The 14898-nt window shown below is 49.4% G+C and overlaps 1 protein-coding gene across 3 annotated transcripts in view; it reads right to left on the bottom strand.

Moving 5' to 3' along the window:
• The window catches only part of slc16a4 (solute carrier family 16 member 4), a 157073-nt gene extending 153285 nt beyond the window's left edge, over positions 1-3788 (bottom strand). For 2 of the 3 annotated variants that reach the window (XM_078546507.1, XM_078546509.1), the window contains exon 1: positions 3443-3788. The gene's annotated coding sequence lies outside the window, so the exon portion shown is untranslated. Of the gene's footprint in view, positions 1-3183; positions 3393-3442 lie in introns of those variants that run through there. The other variant, XM_078546508.1, reaches the window with a different exon arrangement.
• Positions 3789-14898: the final 11110 nt, after the last annotated feature.

Below are 14898 nucleotides of genomic sequence, written 5' to 3'. Positions count from 1 at the left end.
TGACAGCAGGAACAAATTCCGGGATTCCTGCCTCCATTCCTGGTGCTCCCCACCCATCCAACCCCCATATTTTCACTGACATGGAATAAAGGTGCAGGTAGCGAACTGTCACCCTGCACTCCTGACCTGAGGCTTTAATTCCCTCATTTATTAACTGAATAGTGGAGATGTTTGTTTACTAACTATCCACATGTATTGTGTATAAAGCATTTTCTAAGAGAATTAGTGCATGCAGTTAAAGCAGCATCACCATAACCTGTGGCTAGTTTATGATTTCTTTATGTTTTACTGCCATAAAATTACTACATGAATGAAATCTGACCGACAAGCCAAGGAATTTTTGCATCAATTCTGCTTTAATTTGCTGGATAAGTGGTGTAGAAGGTCTTTTCCACAATTGATGGATGAATCCAATAGATATCAAGATTTGATCATATTAATTTTATACTTGAGGTATAGGAAAATTAATGGGAATTATGAATTTAAACAAGTGGTCTGTGATTTAATCTTTATACTGATCTACAAGGCTCCATTGTATGCATCGGCTTCTCCGAAGACAACGAGGAAGATAAATTGTAATACCTAGCGTCTATAATATCTAACGTCTGTAATATTTAACGCTACTTTTGAATATGAAACAACACGTTGAGACTCTCAGCTGTTGCAAATCTACATGGGTCCAGGTGAGGCTGCCTCCTTAAACTGAACAACTCTGCCACAATCAGACATTGTCGGTCTTTGCGAAGGGGCAGTCAACAGCTGAGCCCTCGGACGCTAGACTATACTTCATAATGTAATAAGATGTGTTGTTATCTGACCTACTTCTCCGACATTGAATGCACTAACAAAAACATTCAAATCAACAGGTATGAAGTTTAGAGGATTGGGAACATAGATATTTCAATTGGATTAACTCATGAACCAGGGTGTAAATCACAATTGGGAAGAAATTGATTTCTTCTCCTTCCAAGTTTAAGGATTCTATGTGAAATGAAGATGATGCAGCCTCAGTCTCAATGGACAATGGCCTCCAACAGCAAACTGCCCATAATTAAACACTGATTGATAATCTTATCAGGTGAGGGAAATTCATCATGTCACATGGTACAGTACGGGGACAGTTCCACATCTAACTCCATGCTCTACGTGCCCTGGGAGTGTTTGATGGGGACAGTTTAGAGGGAGCTTTATTCTGTATCTAACCCCGTGCTGTATCTGTCCTGGGAGTGTTTGGTGGGGGCAGTGTAGAGGGAGCTTTACTCTGTATCTAACCCCGTGCTGTACCTGTCCTGGGAGTGTTTGTTGGGGGCAGTGTAGAGGGAGCTTTACTCTGTAACTAATCCTGTGCTGTACATTCCCCAAGAGTGTTTGATGGTATACTTTTTCCAAAAATTGTAAACTGTTACATTATCCAACACTCACCTTGAGGTCGACAAAACATCAGAAAATTATATGCACATAGCTAAAAATCCTAGAGTGGTAGAGATTAACAATTTTGAATAGAATGTCACAACTATAGCAGATTCAATGCTTATATCTTTAGCTAAAAATACTCATTAGTTTATATTGAAAACATCAGAAAATGATATAGTGAGGTACACGATATATACTGCTCAGTGTATGATACACAGACGAGCTATCCCAGGGCCTGATCATTGTTATGGCTTGGGATTCTCACCCCCACCTTCGCTGACACAGACATGGACCATATCAAACTTGTGGCCCTGACCTGTTGCTCATGGACATGATAATATTGTATTCCTTATCTCCTGGACTGCAGTGTTTTATTGTATCAGAAACCTGGTTGTGTCAATGTTCATCAAGCCTCTCATCTTCCAGTTTGATGCAGTAAACAAGTTCTGCCAGTGTTTAATTATCCAGCTCTTTGTCTGTTTTTAGCATAAAAGGGTTAATTTTGACAGTGGGGGTTGGGCTGGTTGAATGTGGCTCAATCATTCCCTTCAACAGGAGCCTGGTCTGTTTTAATGGCAGGGGCTTTAGTAACATGCCACTGTGGAGATGTACCCCTCCCCACACCAGCTCCAAACTGAAGCAATATCAGGTGGCCCATAGTGACCCAGCCAATGGGAGGATAGGTCTGGGCCAGTAGCTGGGGAAGAGCAGTCAGGAATATAGAGAGGTTGAGGAGTCGAGAGAGGAAAGAGTGAGCTATGCGGAGGAAGAGGCGAAGGCAAAGTATGGGGGCAGTGTTGGGGGTCAGGGTACGTAAAGGGTCCCGCAGCTAGTCTCTTGTTGGGCTGTGCCCCATGTGGTTATCATGGGCCAAAGGAGGCTCTCCTGCTCCTCTAGGCCTCACTACAGTAGTGAGACTGGACTGTTTTGGTGCCTGTTCCCCTGACCCAGCAGCATTACTGCACGGAGTTCCCACAATGAAGGTTCAGCCAGCTGCTCCCGGAGATTCCAGAGGGTCAGATGTCTGACGTCAGACCCTGATTTACAGTGATTAATGGTGCTCTGAAGGCTGGCCTGCAATGTATGGCCCGGGTTAAAATTGTAGGTCAAAAGCCTCAACTTTAAACCCACTGGCAATCTGTTTCCACAAGTGAAAGGATTTCAAAATCCCACAAATAGAAACATAAGGTAAGATTTGCTTTCAGAATCACCCCTGCTCCGCATCACCACCGTTCTGAGTAGAGGGAGCTTTACTCTGTATGTAACCCTGTGCTGTACCTGCCCTGGGAGTGTTTGATGGGAACAGCGTAGAGGGAGCTTTACTCTGTATCTAACCCCGTGCTGTACCTGTCCTGGGAGTGTTTGATGGGGACAGTGTAGGGGGAGCTTATTCGGAATAAAGGAATTCACCATTTGGGAAAAGAAATATCTGTATCTGAAATATCTAACTGGTGTAAAATACTTGCTCTTTATGATGGCAAAGGAAACAGGAATCCTGCCCGAGTGTATAGGTGTGTTACCCACCCGGCTGACCCCTTGTTGATTAGTTTGGTCCCGCTGCCGGGCTGGAGAGATCCGGGATTTTACTGTGTCCAGCAAAAAATGTGGTCACGAATTGTTACCATGAAGCGGTCTTGGGTGCTTCTCCTTTCGCCTACACTATCGCACCCTAGTCATAAGTTACAGATAGATAACCAGTTTAAAAATCAGAAGTTTGATTTACAAACGAAATCAAATCAAAGTTATTTTTAAAATTCAATCCCACGTTACCTTTTCAATCCTTCATGCCTGCTGTGTTCAGATGTTTATTAAATGATGTTGCATTTCTTCCACGTATGAAGCAGACACAGTCTTTACACTCAGACTGCTCCAAACTCACAGCCGATTCATTCGCAAACATCGGAGGTTCACCACGACCCCCCACAATAATGAAGCTTTTTCACATATAATAAATAATCATTCAGCCTCACAGTCTTTTCCATTCAATATTAAGGTTCATTGAGCGACGGGACAATTTTAAAATACTTACCGTGTTCTCTGCACCGTCCCTTGTGCCAGGAGAGCGGCTCAGGTTTAATCCTCCTCAGGCGCTGGGCACCACAAGAGCCGCTTTGTCTGGATACATGGTCCCAAAGAGCATGTGACTAGTGTTTTAAACAATATCAAACCTTAATCTGCCGTCCCAACAATCTTGGTTATCGCTTTCTAAAGCTGCAGGTCCCAGTGTCAATGCCTCCTCTGACTCATGTCAATATCACAGCTCCTCAAACTGACACGATGCCCACATTTCCCGGGATGTTTCACCCACACGAATCTCCACAGGGACCCCAGCGGCGCCCACACACGCCGCGGCCAAGAGTAAAAATTACTTTGCAACTTCCAAAGTGTCAACTCACTCACATTGGAGACATCACAGCCCCGCCCCCAATCCCACAGCTCCGCCCCCAATTCCACAGCTCCGCCCCTAATTCCACAGGTCCGCCTCTAATCCCACAGCCCCACCCCCAGCCTCACAGCCCCGCCCCTAATCCCACAGCCCCGCTCCTAATCCCACAGCCCTGCCCCAATCTCACAGCCCCGCCCCCTAACTCCACAGCGCCCCCCCTAATCCCACAGCCCCCCCATCGCACAGCCCGCCTGTAATATCACAGCCCCGCCCCTAATTTCTGAAACCCGCCCCAATATCAGACCCACCGCTAAACTCTAAATCCTGCCCCCAGTCTTACAGTCCCGCTGATACTATCTAAACTCTGGCTCTAAACTCAAAGCTCCACCCCTAGTCTGTAAACCCTGCCCCAACCTTACAGCCCCACCCGTAATTACAAACTCTGCCCCTAATCTCACAGCCCTGCCCTAGTTTTTAAACCCCGACCCTAAACTCAAAGCCTCACCCCTAGACACAAAATCTGCCCTAAAGTCAGAGCCTTCTCCTCTCTCTAGCCCCTCCTCTAATCTCACAGCCCCACCCTGGACTTTAAACCCTGCCCCAAACTCACTGCCCTGCCACTAATGTAACTGCCCCACCCTTAATCTCTAAACCACATCCGTAACCTCTAAACACCACCCCTAATCTCTAAACCTCATCCCAAATCTCTAAACCCCACCCCAATCCCTAAACCCCACCCCAATCCCTAAACACCATCCCTAATCTCTAAACCCCATCCCAAATCTCTAAACACCATCCCTAATCTCTAAACCCCATCCCAAATCTCTAAACCCCATCCCTAATCCCTAAACCCCACCCCTAATCTCTAAACCCCATCCCTAATCCCTAAACCCCACCCCTAATCCCTAAACACCACCCCTAACCCTCTAAACACCACCCCAATCTCTAAACCCCATCCCTAATCCCTAAACCCCACTCCTAATCCCTAAACCCCACCCCTAATCCCTAAACCCCACCCCAATCCCTAAACATCACCCCAATCCCTAAACCCCACCCCTAATCCCTAAACCCCACCCCAATCCCTAAACACCACCCCAATCCCTAAACCCCACCCCTAATCCCTAAACACCACCCCTAATCTCTAAACCCCACCCCAATCCCTAAACCCCACCCCTAATCTCTAAACCCCACCCCTAATCCCTAAACCCCACCCCAATCCCTAAACCCCATCCCTAATCCCTAAACACCACCCCAATCCCTAAACCCCATCCCTAATCTCTAAACCCCACCTCAATCCCTAAACCCTATCCCTAATCTCTAAACCCCACCTCAATCCCTAAACCCCATCCCTAATCTCTAAACCCCACCCCAATCTCTAAACCCCATCCCTAATCCCTAAACCCCATCCCTAATACCTAAACCCCATCCCTAATCCCTAAACCCCACCCCAATCCCTAAACCTCATCCCTAATCTCTAAACCTCATCCATAATCTCTAAACCCCATCCCTAATTCCTAAACCCCACCCCAATCCCTAAACCCCATCCCTAATCCCTAAACCCCATCCCTAATCCCTAAACACCACCCCTAATCTCTAAACCCCACCCCAATCTCTAAACCCCATCCCTAATCCATAAACCCCACCTCAATCCCTAAATCCCATCCCCAATCCCTAAACCCAACCCCAATCCCTAAACCCCACCCCTAATCTCTAAACCCCATCCCTAATCCATAAACCCCACCCCAATCCCTAAACCCCATCCCTAATCTCTAAACCTCATCCCTAATCTCTAAACCCCACCCTAATCCCTAAATCCCACCCCAATCCCTAAACCCCATCCCTAATCTCTAAACCCCATCCCTAATCTCTAAACCCCACCTCAATCCCTAAATCCCATCCCTAATCTCTAAACCCCATCCCTAATCCCTAAACCCCATCCCTAATTTCTAAACCCCATCCCTAATCCCTAAACCCCAACTCTAACCTCTAAACACCACCCCCTAATCTCTAAACCCCATCCCCAATCCCTAAGCCCCATCCCTAATCTCTAAACCTCATCCCTAATCTCTAAATCCCATCCCTAATCTCTAAATCCCATTCCTAATCCCTAAACCCCATCCCTAATCCCTAAACCCCATCCCCAATCCCTAAACCCCATCCATAATCTCTAAACCCCACCCGCTAATCTCTAAACCCCACCTCTAATCTCCAAACCCTATCCCTAATCTCTAAACTGCACTCCCTAATCTCTGAACCCCATCCCTAATCACTAAACCCCATCCCTAATCCCTAAATCCCACCCCAATCCCTAAACCCCATTCCTAATCTCTGAACCCTATCCCTAATCCCTAAACCCCATCCCTAATTCCTAAACCCCATCCGTAATCTCTAAACCGCATCCCTAATCTCTAAATCCCATCCCTAATCCCTACATCTCACCCCAATCCCTAAACCCCATCCCTAATCTCTGAACCCCATCCCTAATCTCTTAACCCCGCCCCTAATCTCCAAACCCTGCCTCATTCACTAAACCTTGCCCCTAATTCTCTAACCCCCATCCCTAATCTCTAATCCCAACCCCTAATCTCTAAACCCCATCCCTAATCTCTAATCCCAACCCCTAATATTTAAACCCCATCCCTAACCTCTAAACCCCACCCGTAATTTCTAAACTCTGCCCCTAATCTCTTAACTCCTCCCCTAATCCCTAAACCCCACCCCTAATCTCTAATCCCAACCCCTAATCTCTAAACCACACCCTGGGTGATCGGGTGCGCACCACAATTTTATAGGGGGCGGGCGAACTAAAGCCTGCTCAGTGTAATGCGCGTCATCCTAGGTCAGTGGGAAGGGGCGGGCGGGGGTCCGCTGGGTCCAATGGCGATACGGTGGCCTATTCAAAAACAGCGCAGGCAGCAGTCCTAGGGTTGCCATTGACTCCGCACATCAGCAATGGGGGACATTGGCGGCGAACAGGGTCGTTGAGAGGGCAGGTGATCTGGGGCAGTCTGCCCCAAGGTTTTCCTATGAGTGCCTCGCTGTCCTCCATGAGGAGGTGGCAGCACACCGGGATTTCCTTGTCCCAAGGGATGGGAGGAGGAGCGTCCCCCCCCCACCCCGAACACGCCACCCCTGCCCCCCCGCCCCCCACCTCATCAAACATGCCTGGAGGGAGGTGGCATCACAGGTCAGCTCCCATGATATGGTGAGACACACATGGGTGCAGTGCCACAAGCAGTTTAATGGCCTCCTACGATCGGGAAGGATGAGTACCGTGTTGGCGCGGGTCACTTAGCACAGCAGTTAGCTGGACCCCCACCCCCTCCTCTGGCACTTCAGAGTTCTTAGAGTGTGAGTGATAAATGCCATGGAGGCAGCATCTGGGCAAAGGGCTGAGCCCTGGCTGCTTGGGCTGAGAGTTTTATGGCTCCAGGGTCACAACTCGTCTGAGCCCTGCGAGGTATTCCTCAGGTGGGGTTGGCCAGGCTGCAATGGCGCTGCAGGTGCAGGGTGGGCAAATCAACGCTTCTCTGTCCTTTCAGGAGAAGACAGCCCACAATAGTGCAGAGAGGCTGAGGACTGGCAGAGGGTAGCCCCACCTTCTGATCCTTACCATATTATACAAGCAGGAGGCACTGGAGCTGGACAGACACTATGCGGCTGGATCAACCGGCCGCGGTGAGGTTGGGGTGCCATAGGGAAGTAAGAGCGCAGCGCACTGAGGTCAGAATGTCTGTAATAGCAACCATTCCACTGTAGTCTCTATATTGATGTGAACCTCGAACATGGAATCCCCATTGATAATGGAGAGACGAGGGCACCCTGATCCGGGTGCCAGGCATGCACAGTAACAGTGAAATGACTTCAACCAATGACATGTCCTTGTTCTTCCTTTCGGGCTCACCAGAGCACCCTCGGCTTCAAGAGCCTGAAGGACTGCCACTCACCCCTGAGGGCACGGATGATATGAATGCACCAGCGTCACACTCTCTCAGCCAGGCAGGCACCAGCGTAGATACTAGCACCTTGGTGGGCATTAGATTGGCGGCTAGTATCTTGGTGCACGGCGGTGAGGGCACTTCGCACTCACTCGAGGTGCAGGCGGAGACAGAGAGTGCCCAGGGCGCCGGCAGTCGGAGGACTGCTGGGGATCAGGAACATGCTCAGTCAGTGGCTGATGGTGGGCCTCTAGAGTCGCCCCTGAGGCAGCAGATGTTGGAGGTCCAGCAGGGTGTGCGGGAGGACCTGGTGGAGATATATGAAGGTATGCATGCCATGGTCTCCCTGATGGAGGAGTCCATGTGGAGCATAAGCACTGCGTTGATCTTCATGGCCGCGCGCACTGCCTCCTCCATGGAGAGAGTGGCGACTCTCATGGAGATGCTCCTCCAGGAGAACAGTCAGGGGTTTCTGGGGATGTGCTCAGACGTGCAAACCCTCACATCGGCATTGACCTCAGCTGGTCAGATGGATTGGGCACCCAGTATCCCAGCTAGTGCCCCTCCATCAATGGTGAGCAGGGAGGTCCAAAGTGACCTGATGTTGGCGCACGAGCTGCCTGTCGTCTCTGTGGGCTCCTCTCAGGGCACTCCGGGTGACGCACCAGCTCCTCTGCCCCTCTGCCAGTGACCATAGCATCCGATGAGGCTGTGATGACTGGGGAGATGCCAGCCGTATCACTGGCTGCTCCCTCCCAGGCAGGGCCAGCACAGGCTCCATGGGCCATAGGACGCCCGTCAAGGTAATCAAGGCCAACAGGACAGCAGAGAGAGCAGGCTGTCTCCAATGCTGGTGCCAGCGAGGGGGGAAGAAGTAGCACCCACAAGCGTAAACATAAAGCACCTTAGGCACAACATGGGCTTATCACTAGTGGTTTTCTTTTGCCCCACTTTTAAGTTACAGATAAGTTGGTGTGATGTTGAACACCTTTTCACTAAGTTTGATTTCTGTATGCCAGGCTGCAAAGCAGTAAATGTGTTTGTTCTCAGCAGGACTCTGGGTGTTTCATTAGTTCCGCAGGTGCAGGGTAACCCATGATGCTATGAGTGACTTGTTTGTCATTGAGCTTTATTGAAATGGTACATAGTTCATGTTGCTGACCAAGTAAATGTTGCTCTCAGGTATCGAGTATGGAGCCTGCAGCCCTGGCTTGTGTTGTTGGTTCATCTTTGGTAGGCTAGCTGAAGGAGCGTTGGATCAAAGCCTCCCAGGTGTCCTTGACTCCCTGGAGATTGCCCAGGTCAGTGTTTATCCCCTCAGCGTTCTCCTGTGTGTGCTCATCCTCGGACTCACTACTGAACTCATCATGTGCATCCGGAGCAACTGCGTCAACATCTGCTTCCTCCACTGCATCCCCCCTTTCCAGTGCCAGATTGTGGAGAGCACCACATGCAACCACTATCAGCAACACACGACCTGGGGATATTGGAGTGCTCCTCCTGAACAGTCCAGGCTTCGGAAGCGCATCTTGAGAAGACCGATGGTTCTCTCCACCACAGCCCTTGTGGTGCCGTGGCTCCTATTGTAGCGCTCCTCAGCTTCTGTTCTTAGATGGTGGAGAGGCGTCATGAGCCACCTTCTGAGGGGATAGCCCTTGTCACCCAGCAGCCATCCATCCAGCCGGGCTGGAGCACTGAAGAGCCCCAGCACCTGGGAGTGTCTCAGGATGTAAACATCATGGGAGCTGCCTAGGTACCTTGCACAGACTTGTAGAATCTGCATCCTGTGATCACACACTATCTGCACGTTCATGGAGTGGAAGCCCTTCCTGTTGACGAAGGCACCGGGGTCACCTGCTGGCACCTTGATGGCCACATGTGTACAGTCTATAGCACCCTGGACACGGGGGAAGCCAGCAATGGCCGCGAAGCCTCTGGCTCGCTCTGCTTGGCTGGCCTTGTCCATGCGGTAGTGAATGAAAGTCAATACACACCTGAACTGAGCATCTGTCACCAGCTTGACGCAACTGTGGACAGCTGATTGGGAGACTCCACACAGATCCCCACTGACCCCTGGAGAAAGCCGGAGGCATAGAATTTGAGGGCCACTGTGACCTTCAGAGCCACTGGCATGGGGTGTCCACCCACACAGTCGGAGCTGATCTCGAACCTGATCATCTGGCAAATGGAGGTCACTGTTTCTCTTGAGAGGCAGAGCATCCTTCAGCATTGCACCTCAGACATATTGAGGTAGCTGCATTGCCGCCTGTAAACCCTGGAAGCAGGATAGTGGCGTCTCTGCGGCCCCTCCCGCCTTGGACTCCCTGTTGGCCCTGCGCCCCTTGTGCCTGCACCTCTCCTCCCACAGGTCCCTCCCCTGGAGACTGAATAGGGACATCTGGCCTCCTCCCCCTTCTGGCCCTCCCTCCTCAGAGGATGTGCCTCCAGCGGAGACCACAATCCCCATTCTCGGGGTAAGGGAAGGCTGTCTGATACCTGGAAGGCCCCAAGTGTTAAGACTCCTCTGGAGTCCTGAACTGAAGCCTGTTATTTCTGTCAAAGCAGCTGTGAAGCGAAATGAAGTTGTCCTGTACACACAAGCAAGTAGCAGTAAGTAATAAACTAAAGTTCTAACAACTCGCATTATCGAGCCCACTTACCCCCCTTATCCTGCCCGTGTTTGAGGTTTTTGAAAATGTGGCCTATCCGCCTGCCCGTTGCGCCCATGCGATGCCCTGAAAATCGCACAGGCTGCGCAAAATCGATTTCAGTTGCAGCCTCAAGGGCCTTAACTGGCCCATTAATTAATAGTGGATGTGCCCCTGAACTCATTGTGCACCCGCCTTCCGAAATATCGTGATGGTGAGCGGTGCGGTCGGGACGCACGCACGACATCATCGCTTGTCATCGCCCCCTCAAACCAACTGTAAGATCCTGCCCTTAATCACAAAACCCTGTCCCTAATCTCTAAACCCCATCCCTAATCACTAAACCCCATCCCTAATCTCTAAACCCCATCCCAAATCTCTAAACCCCATCCCTAATCTCTAAACCCTATCCCTAATCTCTAAACCCCATCCCTAATCACTAAACCCCACCCCTAATCTCTAAACCCCATCCCTAATCTCTAAACCCCATCCCTAATCTCTTAACCCCATCCCTAATCACTAAACCCCACCCCTAATCTCTAAACCCCATCCCTAATCTCTAAACCCCATCCCTAATCACTAAACCCCACCCCCTAATCTCTAAACCCCATCCCTAATCTCTAGACCCCACCCCCTAATCTCTAAACCCCATCCCTAATCTCTAAACCCCATCCCTAATCTCTAAACCCCATCCGTAATCTTTAAACCCCACCCCCAAATCACTAAACCCTGTCCCTAATCCCTAAACCACACCCCTAATCAATGAACCCTGTCCTGATCTATAAACCCCGCTCCTAATCTCTAAAACACGCCCTAATCACTGAACCCCATCCCTAATCCCTAAACCCCACCCCAATCCATTAACCTCGCCCCTAATCTATTAACCTCACCCCTAATATATTAACCACACCCCAAATCTCTAATCCCCATCCCTAATCTCTAAACCCCATCCCTAATCACTAAACCTTGCCTCTAATCCCTAAACACCGCCCCTAATCTATTAATCTACCCCTAATCTCTTAACCACGCCCATAATCTCTAAACCCCATCCCTAATCTCTAAACCCCATCCCTAATCACTAAACCCTGCCCCTAATCTTTTAAACTCTGTCCCTAATCTTTTAAACCCACCCCTAATCTCTTAACCACGCCCCTAATCTCTAAACCCCATCCCTAATCTCTAAACCCCATCCCTAATCACTAAACCCTGCCCCTAATCTTTTAAACCCTGTCCCTAATCTCATAAACTCTGCCCTTAATCTCTTACCCCCGTCCCAAATCACTAAGCCCCACCCCTAATCTCATAAACCCTGCCTCTAATCTCTAAACACAACCGCTAATCTCTAACCATACTCCAATCTCTTGACCCCGCCCCTAATCTCTTAACCCCGTCCCAATCTCTAAACTCCATCCCTAATCTCCAACCTGACTCCAATCTCTTAACCCCACTCCTAATCTGTTAACGGCACCCCTAATCTCTAATCCCCGACTAAACTTTAAACGCTGGCCCTAATCTCTAATCCCTGCCCCAAATCTCCAAACCCTGCCCCTAATCTCATAAACCCCACACCTAATCTCTTAAACCCTGTCCCTAATATCTAAACCCCATCCCTAATCTCTTAACCCCATCCCTCATCTCTAAAATCCACCCCAAATCTCTAAACCCCACACTAATCTGTAAACCCCACCCCTAATCTCAAAACCCCATCCCTAATCTCTAAACCCCATCCCTAGCAACCCAACCTCGCCCCCAGTATTGAAACCCTGCCCCTAATCTTTAAACCCCATCCCTAATCGCTAAACCCCACCTCTAATCTCTAAACCACACCCAAATCTCTAATCCCCGCCCCATATCTCTAAACCTCATCCCTAATCTCTAAACACGGCCCAATCTCTAAACCCCACCTCTAATCTCTGAACCACACCCCAATCTCTAATCCCCGCCCAATATCTCTAAACCCCATCCCTAATCTCTTAACCCCATCCCTAATCTCTAAACCCCATCCCTAGCTCCAAACCTCACCCCCAATCTCTAAACCCTCTCACTAATCTTTAAACCCCATCCCTGATCTCTAAACCCCAGCCCAATCTCTAAACCCCACGTCTAATCTCTAAACCCTGCCCCAATCTCTAAACCATGCCGCTAATCTCTAAACCCCATCCCTAATCTCTTAAACCCCATCCCTAATCTCTAAACCCCATCCCTAATCTCTTAAACCCCATCCCTAATCTCTAAACCTTGCCCCGAATCTCTTAAACCCTGCCCCTAATCTCTTAAACCCCGCCCCTAATCTCTAAACCCCAAGCCTAATCCCTAAACCCCATTCCTAAACTCTAAAGCCTGCCCCAAATCTCTAAACCCTGCCGTTAATCTCTAAACCCCATCCCTAATCTCTAAACCCCATCCCTAATCCCTAAACTGCATCCCTAATCCCTAAACCCCATCCCTAATCCCTGAACCGCACCCCTAATCCCTAAACCCCATCCCTAATCCCTGAACCGCACCCCTAATCCGTAAACCCCATCCCTAATCTCTAAACCCCATCTCTAATCCCTAAACCCATCCCTAATCCCTGAACCGCACCCCTAATCCCTAAACCCCATCCCTAATCTCTAAACCCCATCCCTAATCTCTAAACCCCATCCCTAATCCCTGAACCGCACCCCTAATCCCTAAACCCCATCTCTAATATCTAAACCCCATCTCTAATCCCTAAACCCCATCTCTAATCCCTAAACCCCATCACTAATTCCTAAACCCCATCTCTAATCTCTAAACCCCATCCCTAATCCCTAAACCCCATCCCTAATCACTAAATCCTGCCCCTAATCTCTAAACCCAATCCCTAATCCCGAAACCGCATCCCTAATCCGTAAACCCCATCTCTAATCTCTAAACCCCATCCCTAATCTCTAAACCCCATCCCTAATCTCTAAACCCCATCCCTAATCCCTAAACCCCATCCCTAATCTCTAAACCCCATCCCTAATCCCTAAACCCCATCCCTAATCTCTAAACACCACCTCTAATCCCTAAACCCCATCCCTAATCTCTAAACCCCATCTCTAATCCCTAAACCCCATCCCTAATCTCTAAACCCCTCCCAAAATCTCTAAACCCCATCCCTAATCTCTAAACCCCTCCCAAAATCTCTAAACCACACCCTTAAACTCCAAACCCCATCACTAATCTCTAAACCCCATCCCTAATCTCTAAACCCAGCCCCAATCTGTTAACCCCATCCCTAATCTCTAAATCCCACCTCTAACCTCGAAACCCTTCCCATAATCTTGAAACCCCACTCTTAATCTCTAAAGACCACTCCTAGGGCAGAATTCTGCCCTCGGATGGCGTGCGGGCCCCACCGGCTCAGCGGCGGGTGGACAGCCGACCCCTGCCACCGAAACGGGGCTCGCCGCCATTTGGAGTGCGCAGGCCAATTAAGGCCCAACCAGCGGCCTGTCTGAAAGGAAGCGCTATGCGCTCCCTGTGCCGGGGAGGGAGGGATTCCCCATCTGTCAAAGTGTGCTCTTTCGCACATGTGCATGAAAGAGCGCACTGCTCCCTGAGGCAAAGTCCTGTCTCAGGGAGATTAGTGACAGGTAAGTAAAGTCTAAAAATAGATAAATATTGAAATTATTAACATGTCCCCCTCATGTGACAATGTCACACGAGATGGGACATGTTAATAATAAACACATAAAATTTATTAAATGTTTAAAAAGTGGACATGAAACTTCATCCCGCCGGTGGATGAGGTTTCATGTATTATCAGAAATCCGCTGGGACTCCTGGCCTGCCCGCCAGCCTTAAAGTTGGACGGGCAGGGTCTTTAATCATCTTAATGAGCCTGTCAATGGCCTCAATTGGCCATTGACAGGTCGGCGGGCGGACAGCTGATTTTGCTGTTCGCCCACCTTCCTGAAAATTTAAAGGGACCGGGATGATGTTGGGGATTCCTCCCGACGTCATCCCGCGTCATTTTCCCATCGGCGAGCGGGCCCCGCCCCCAAATCGCCAAGAGGAAAATCCTGGCCTTAATCTCTAAACCCTGCCTCCAATCTCTAAACCCTTCCCCTAATCTCTGAACCACACCCCTAATCTCTAAACCCTGACCCTTCCTCTCAGCCCTGGTCCAACTTCTCTTTCTGTATTTTAGACCACCTCTGCAGTTTCCTATTCTCATGTACTGAGCTGGTTCAGGAATGATGGACTCCCTTGACTATCAAAGAACATTGGTGGTATCTCAAAACTGGGCCATGAGCATCACAGGTAATCAGACTACCCAGAGGAACCTGAAATCCACAAGATGACTCACTTTCCCGACCTTGTGTCTTTAGTTAAATACTACCTCCACTAAAAGTGGAATGTTACACAGATGTGTCCATGCCCTGCTACATCTTTGCTAACAAGAGTTCCTCGACTCCAGACTGGAAACACAGACTGATTTCCAACTCTGACCCACAAAACCCCAGGTCTGGCTGCATCTGGAATTTTCTAACTTTGTAGAGTC

Source organism: Cetorhinus maximus, chromosome 8 (assembly GCF_964194155.1).
Source record: "Cetorhinus maximus chromosome 8, sCetMax3.hap1.1, whole genome shotgun sequence".
NCBI lineage: Eukaryota > Metazoa > Chordata > Chondrichthyes > Lamniformes > Cetorhinidae > Cetorhinus > Cetorhinus maximus.
Note: the sequence above shows the minus strand (reverse complement) of the source record. Positions and strands in the feature narration are given on the sequence as shown.